The sequence below is a fragment of the Lissotriton vulgaris genome, unplaced genomic scaffold (genome assembly GCF_964263255.1).
Source record: "Lissotriton vulgaris unplaced genomic scaffold, aLisVul1.2 SCAFFOLD_2213, whole genome shotgun sequence".
Taxonomy (NCBI): Eukaryota; Metazoa; Chordata; class Amphibia; order Caudata; family Salamandridae; genus Lissotriton; species Lissotriton vulgaris.
Window position 1 is genome coordinate 392,279 of NW_028245855.1, and position 8,179 is coordinate 400,457.

Here is an 8,179-nt window from a genome sequence, read left to right on the forward strand (position 1 = left end):
TAATACCTAGCAGGAGATGGGGTCAAAGGGGCATTCAAGAAGTTCCCAAAGGAGGAAGTAGCCACATACCAGATGGCAAATGACGCACTCCCCAAGAAGTTCGATCTGACAACCAATATGAACTATGAAAGGTACACTTATAGCAAAGCAAGCAAGACAACAGCCAGCCCAGGACAAATGATGCATGAATTCGCAAAGAGGATAGAAACCCTTAAAGACCCACAGTGACCATCTGCAGTGTTACTGTGTCTATCTGTGGTCGTGTGGTATTAATCTACAGAGTCATGATGTCCTTGTGTGCAGCATCATGGCATCCATTCTTGTAGACTAGGAGATATTAAGTGATTTGCCCAGAATTGCAGGATATTCAACCAATGCCAAGACACGCACGTGGTTCCCAACATTCTAAATCCGCAGCTCTGGCCATTAAGCTACATCTCCTCCCAATGTATAAGGTTGTTAATCTTACTTCGTTTTCCCATTACTTGGATGTGTGTGACACTGTGGCATCTAGTGTCAACCGATCTGCCCATTTCAAGACTGTTCACGACTCACACACACCAGTGGCATAAAGCAAAATGACCCCCGCCCCCACCCTACAAAGTGGGCCCCGGAATCTCCAATTTCTCACATATCTACATAGGCTTTTGGCTGAATGGTTACCCAACGCGCTGCTGTCCCAGTGTCCTACACTCCCGAATTGTACATTTGCGTTTCCATAGCTATTGGTCTGATGTTCAACATTCCTGGCTTTAAACATCACACTGCGCATATCTGTAATAATCTGAGGCCAGCAATTGGGAACAGAAAAGATGATTCACTCAAACGGATTGTGCTTAACAGAAACCAAATTTTAAAAACTCGCACTTTGGTATAAATAACAGTAAAAGAAGAGGAAAGAAACTAGCATGAGGCTGGTTTCTAAATGAATACGAAGCTAGACGGTGTACTTTCCAATGTTGTACAAGCAACAGCTGAAGAACTTACAGGTTGCAGCGATGATGGCCAGGAACAGTAAGAGGACAGTCTGCTCTGAGAGTGTCATTCTTACTGCAGTCTCGTGCTTCTCTACTTCAGCTTCTCGCACCCTCTCTCGCGCTCTTTTTTGTCTCCTGTGAGGTGCTCCTCTCCCCCTATTCCGCTGTGCTTTTAATGACATCATCTAGACACCCAATCAAACACAAACCTTACTTCGAACTGAGCGGCGATGAGCACAGATCTGGAGAGAACCTCTCTTCTTGCAGCATAATTCGCATACATTTAACATTTTGAATGCAGTCATCATCAATCATCACCTTAAAGGGGCCCCCTCATTTCGAGAAAAACACCATTCTCTTGCCCCAGTCCTGCATCTCTAACAACCACCGGCAATAGGCAATCTAGAATGCGGCTTTGCTTGATGATGTCAGCAGAAGTTTAGAGCTGTGTTGTGACATCAATCACCGAGTGCCCCTTTCAGATGAAAAACTGCACCGCTGAATTGCCAAGTATTTTCCAACTTTGGAGCATATCGGTCAGAAAACCGTGAATTTGTGCATCATTTTCAAGGTGTCAATAATGTATTAGACTGAACCAAAGACACTGATCGCCCTAAAAATGGGCAAACAACTATGACGCGGTATAACTAACCTCCTGCTAGTTTCACTTTCTCGCGCCCTCTCTCCCGCTGTCTTTTTCTCTCCTGTGAGGTGCTCTCTCCCACTATTCCCGCTCGAGGAGTTCTCGTGACCCAGCTTGAAGCAGTCAGCCGTCATCAATAAATATTCTCCCTGAACTCCGAGTGAGGCTGGGGCGGGGCCAACAACGGTCGGAGCTACTGACTTGGCTCGAAGAGGGACGTCACTAACGGTCCGCGTTGCACTGCAGCCTGCACTCCTAATATGTGGTAACTGCAGCAGGCAGGCACAGCCGCACAGTGCAAACGCAGGACTTTCAATTAAATTAAGTCCCGCGTTTGTGTGCACTGTGCATGCAGCGGCAGCCTGCAATTACCAAAGCTGAAGCAGGTCACCCTGGTCTGGTCACGTCAACTTCTAGGCCGCCGCGGCCGCATGGGCCTCCAGACAGTCCCGGCCGCCCGGCCGCCTCAAAAATTGTGCCGCCTGGGGCGGACCGCCCCCCCCGCCCCCCCCTAGCTACGCGGCTGGGAATTATCAAAGTGTTTAGTTTCGAAGTTTAAGTTTCATAGTGTTGACGCAAAAAAAGACAAGCAGCTTGCCATGAATGAGAGCCACGAGGAACGGAAAACCTGGTCCAACTGCGTCTCTCTGTGCAACACATGGGCCTGGGTGAATATTCTAGGAGGTCGGAGAAAGAAACTTGAAAAATGTAGACTAAAACCAACACCCTGCAGACGGGAATCACTTGAGAGTTGGAGTTCCGGGGCAGAGGTCAGTCTGTGGCGTTGATGATTTGTGCAGACGGTATTCTAATTGAAAGCAGATAGGGGTTTATACCATAGAAGTCTTATTGAAGAGCATATCCTCTCTCCCTCGGGTCAAGGGGCACATCTCAGACTGGGCTGGGGGTGTGGGGGGATTGGGAACTGGTCCAGGCGCAGCAGAGGATAAAATGGAAACTGGTCCAGGGCAAACCACAGACTGGAGAATTCAAAATTTGCAAACATTCGTGACAAGAATTTTCAATTCTATTAAGGACTAGGAGGCGAGGATTATGCTTAGTCTCATTTCTTTACTGACACATAGCAGCCAATCACAATACAGTAAAGAAAAAACAGAAACAGGGCAACCATAGAGTACACCCATAGTATATAAACAGTCTCAGAGGTAACCACTTCCTCTTTCTTTGTCCAAAATCCAGTAAGAAGAATCAAGTAAACATCAGAACCAAGGAAGACATCAATCGAAAGGACCAAAATCTGAACGTGGAGGCGGAGGAACTTCCAAGAGCCACAGGAACAGAAGCAGGCCAACGAGGAGCAGAAACTCGCAGCAGAACGACCATAAGGGCTGAGCCGGAGGAACCTCACTTGGGATCAGAACCTGAAACAAGATACAAAGCCGTAATACACATCCTGTGTAATCATGAGCAAATAAGGGTGGGTAAAGAAAATATCAAAGCATTTATTACATTTCATTTAGGAAAAAATCCATGAAGCAATGCATAGTAACAACATAATAGATACATGCATATATAACGGGTGGGATAATCCTCGCCTCCTAGTCCTTAATAGAATTGAAAATTCTTGTCACGAATGTTTGCAAATTTTGAATTCTATGTCAGGACAGGAGGCTCCGATTATGCTTTTTTAAAGCTGATCTACCACCACAGAAGCAACACTATCGATAGGCTTAAAGTAAAAAGTTTTAAACACAGAAGCAGATGACCAATCTGCAGCTTTCATGATATCAAACAGAGTTACACCCATGGAATAAGCTTTGGACGCCATCGCTCCACGTGCAGAGTGCGCGCCAAACACAGAAACATCAATTCCAGCTTCAGACATAAGCCCTCGCACCCAGCGCGCCAAGGTAGCTGGAGAAACAGGTCGAAAAGGCTTTTGTAATGCAATCAGCAGTGGACCCTGCATGTCTGAGCGCAAAGAAGCAGTACTCACCTCGTAATCCTTCAGGCATTGAACCACACAAAGGTTGGGGTGAGAAGGAAAAGAAGGATAAGAAATAGAAGGTGTATTAGATTTGGTACGTCTGGAGAGACGAAAGGAAACACCTTCAGGAGTGAAGCAGCGACCCGCCAGATCCAAAGCGTGCACATCCGACACGCGCTTACAAGAAACCAGGCATAGCAACATAGTTAGTTTCGCGGAAAGTTGCTTGCGAGATAAGGAAGCATTGGAAGGCCAGGCCTCCAAAAATCTGAGGACAACAGAAACATCCCACAAAGTAACATATTTAGGGGTGGGAGGTTTCGCAAATCGAACTCCTTTAAGCAACCTGGAAACAAAAGGATGTTCACCCGCGGGCTTCCCATCTATGTGGGCATGACCCGCCGAGATAGCAGACCGGAAACCGTTAACAGTCGAATAAGCCAGACCAGAGGTGGCCAAGGAAGCCAGGAAATTAACAATCATGCTGATATCTGCTGAAACGGGATCAACTTGTTGTTGTGAACACCAATCACACCAACGCTTCCAAGACCCCTTATACCGTTTGTGAGTATTGGGAGCCCAGGCTTCACTAAGGAGCTTGGAAGCGTCGCCTGAAAGGCCTGGGAGCGACCAGCGTTCCCCGAGATCCTCCACGCGAGAAGAGGAAGGGAGCCTGAGAGGATCAGGGGATGAGGACCTCCGAGAGGGTCCAACAGGAGATTCCACAATGGGGGAAGGAGAAACGGTGGGGCCGAACACATTTCTAGAAGGACCGGAAACCACGCTTGAGCCCTCCAGAGAGGGGCAATCAGAATCAGATCCGTCTGAAATCGTTTGGAGTAGGCCAATACCCTGGGAATCATTAGAAATGGAGGAAAGGCATAACATAGGGTCGCTGGCCACCGCTGGAGAAAGGCATCCGTGGCCAGAGCCTGAGGGTCCGGTCTCCAACTGTAAAAATGCGGTAGTTGCGCATTGAGGCGTGAGGCAAAGAGATCTAGTTGACAAGGACCCCAACGCCGATGGAGAGCACGGAAGACCCGGGGATGCAGCCTCCAATCGCTGAAATCCCGAAGGTGCCTGGAGTGCCAGTCCGCTATCTGATTGTGGCATCCCGGGAGGTACTCTGCAATAACAGTGATCTTGTTCTGCAGACAGAAGTGCCAAAAATCTTTGGCGATCTCCGCCAGGATTCTGGACCTGGTCCCGCCCAGTTTGTTCACATAGCGGACTGCCGAGACATTGTCCATCCGGAGAAGGACACAACAACTGGTCTGTAGAGGAGAAAAACATTTGATCGCAAATGAGCCCGCCAGGAGCTCCAGACAGTTGATATGAAGCTTCAATTCCTGAGGGGACCAACGCCCCCCGGTCGAGACCGAGCCGCAACGGGCTCCCCAGCCCCAACGACTGGCATCGGATTCTATCACCAGATCCGGAGACACACCGAAGAGGGCCCGGCCGTTCCAGGCCTCCATGTGGTCCAACCACCACTGCATCTCCCACCGGACCTCCTCCGTAAGAGGAATCTGATCGGAATATCTGAGCCCTTTCCGGAGATGAAGAATTTTCAGGCGCTGCATCGCCCTGTAATGAAGGGGACCCGGAAAAATCGCCTGAATGGAGGACGCCAGGAGACCGACTACACGCGCCAACGACCTCAATGACACAGTCGGTCTGGAAATAACAGATGTCAACTCTCTCTTGATATAACGCATCTTTTGGTTGGGCAAGAGAAGCTGACAAGTAACCGAGTCGATCTGAAAACCCAGGAAATCGATACGCTGGGCTGGTACCAAAACCGATTTCTGGACATTGATTAGAAACCCCAGAGATTGTAAAAGTGTGATGGATAATTCCAGATGATGAAGAAGTTTGAGAGGACAATCCGCCATAAGGAGAATATCGTCCAGATAAATAATCAGCCTGACACCCAGTGACCGAAGATGTTCCACCACAGGTCTCAACAGCTTCGTGAAGCACCATGGTGCTGACGACAGACCGAACGGGAGAACCTGATACTCGTACCAGACTCCCTGCCAGAGGAACTGGAGAAAACGGCGATGAGGTTTGTAAATCGGGACCGAAAGATAAGCATCCTTGAGGTCCAGCCTGACCATCCAATCCCCTTCTCGAAGGAGATCCCTCAACAGATGGATGCCCTCCATCTTGAAATGGCGATAGACTACTTCGCCGTTGAAGTCTTTCAGGTTGAGAACAAGACGAGCACCGCCCCCTTTTTTCTCGACCAGAAAGACAGAACTGGCAAACCCCTTCGGATGACGGGTGGTTGGAATCACCGCCCCTTTTTGTAGAAGAGAATCTATCTCCTCGGAGAGACAAACCTGATCCTGAAGAGAAAAACGTAGACAAGGAGGGGGACAAGTCTGATGCACCGGGTGATAGAATTCTATTCTGAACCCCTGAACAGTTTGTAGCACCCAAGCATCGCTGGAGAGCATGCGCCAATTCTGCAGGAAAGATTGAATGCGACCCCCCAACATCACATCGCATGCACGAATCAGGCTCACCTGTAGAGTGGGAATCTTGGTATTGTCCCTGATGACCACCGGAACGTCCTTTGCCATACTGGCCCTTTCCTTTTCTGGAAGGATAAAAGTTGGCGCGGGTGGAGTAGCCAGAGTCGTATTGGCCACCACGATGCTGCGATCCACCCTTCTGGGACTGCTGTTGAGAACCGCGGCCGAACGACCGTCCCCTTTGTCGTCCGGCCTTGCTGAAAACCGGACGCATGGCCCGGCGCAAGGAGGCTTGTGCCTTATCAATGCCGCTAAAGGCAGAAACAAACTTAGTCAATTCTTTTAGGAAAGGTTGGCCAAAAAGGAGACCCTGTGCCTCTAGACCTGCCTCAGAGGTGGCCAGCTCTGCCAACTTTGGATCCAGCTTCAGGAGAATGGAACGTCGACGTTCTGCTGATATGGCACAATTGACGTTCCCAAACATACATACAGCTCTTTGTGCCCATTCGATTAGCTCATCAGGGTTAACTGTCGCCGAGGCCTCCTTGGCCTTGAAACCAAGGTCCAGGATCTTGGATAAGGGACCCAACATGTCCATTAGTTTGTCTTGACAAGACCGCCAGGAGCGGTCCAAGCCTTTCTTGGGGTCTTTAGAATATTTTTTAAGATAGGTGACCATCATAGGGTCCACCTCCGGTGTTTCAGCAATATGGTCTGCCAGGTCAGGCCTCGGGCACTCTGAGCGCAGCCGAGCGCGAACAGACGCGTCAAAAGGTTGGCGAACATGCGCCTCCAGGTAAGCTGCTACCGCTGGAGCGGGAAGCCATGACGTGGAATTTGGGTGGACAATGTCCTCAGGTTCAAAATTGAGAAGGGGGGGACGCTCAAGGGCGTCAACAAAATGCTCCTTGCGGAGACGTTTCTTAGGAGGAGAGTCATGACCTGAAGAGGCTTGACCATGGTCTGACTCCTCCGCACAAAGAGATATAGAAGACCTGGATTTGTCAGAAGATAAAACCTTCGCCAGTCTCTGAAAATCCAATTTGTGGGGGTTACCAGGAGACTTTGCGGATTTTTGCGAAGGAGGCAACCAGCCTTGTTGAATGGCATATTCATTAAGATGGCGTTTAAGTGGATTAATGGCTCTCACCAGAGCCTTGTTGACGGAATGCTGAACACCTTTATCCAACTCCTCCACTAAGTCATATTCAAGAGAAGTATCTTCCTCCTCCTCATAATAACAGTCTTCATCCTCCTCATAATATTCAGCCATTGCAACAACGTGCAAAAGTCAATGCCCACAAGACTGTAGAAATATATGGGGTACCAGAGATACCAGTAATGGGGGAGTGTGACCCCAAAGCAGGCTTAACTGAGGTAAAACTCGAGTAAAGAAAACAATTCAAATGTGGAGGGAGAAAGCCTGCCGTCAAAACACTCTAGGCAGAGCCTATGCACAAAAAATACAACCGAAGCTCTTTCCTGAGCTCCGGCGTCAAGCGGGGTCAAAAGTTCAGGGCTGTGGGCTGAGCGCAGATGAAAACAGCGGTCCTTCACTCAACCGGCAGGCGGGCGTGTGAAGAAACGCCTCGAGCCGGAAATAAAGCAGCGCGCATGCGCGACGCTGAAATGCCACTGAAAACAACACCGGCTCGAGAGCGCTCGCGCTCCCAATACGAGCCGCGGACCCCTACTCCCGCTCCACCAAAAGCGACCGGCACAAACGGCCAGGCACTGGGAGGCGAGCAACGCGCTCCCAACAAACGCGCCGAGAAACGGACGTCACTGTTAACAAATACCGGCACACCGAAAGGCGGACCAGAAAATTAAAGCATGCACAAGCCGCGCGCAGGTTGGAAGAAGCGCAAGATAAGGCAAGTGCACAAGTAAATATAACCACAATAGTCACAACAGCACTATAAGCATGAAAAGATAAATAGACTTAACTGGCTGCGGAGCAGCAAAGAAAGAGGAAGTGGTTACCTCTGAGACTGTTTATATACTATGGGTGTACTCTATGGTTGCCCTGTTTCTGTTTTTTCTTTACTGTATTGTGATTGGCTGCTATGTGTCAGTAAAGAAATGAGACTAAGCATAATCGGAGCCTCCTGTCCTGACATAGAATTAAGTC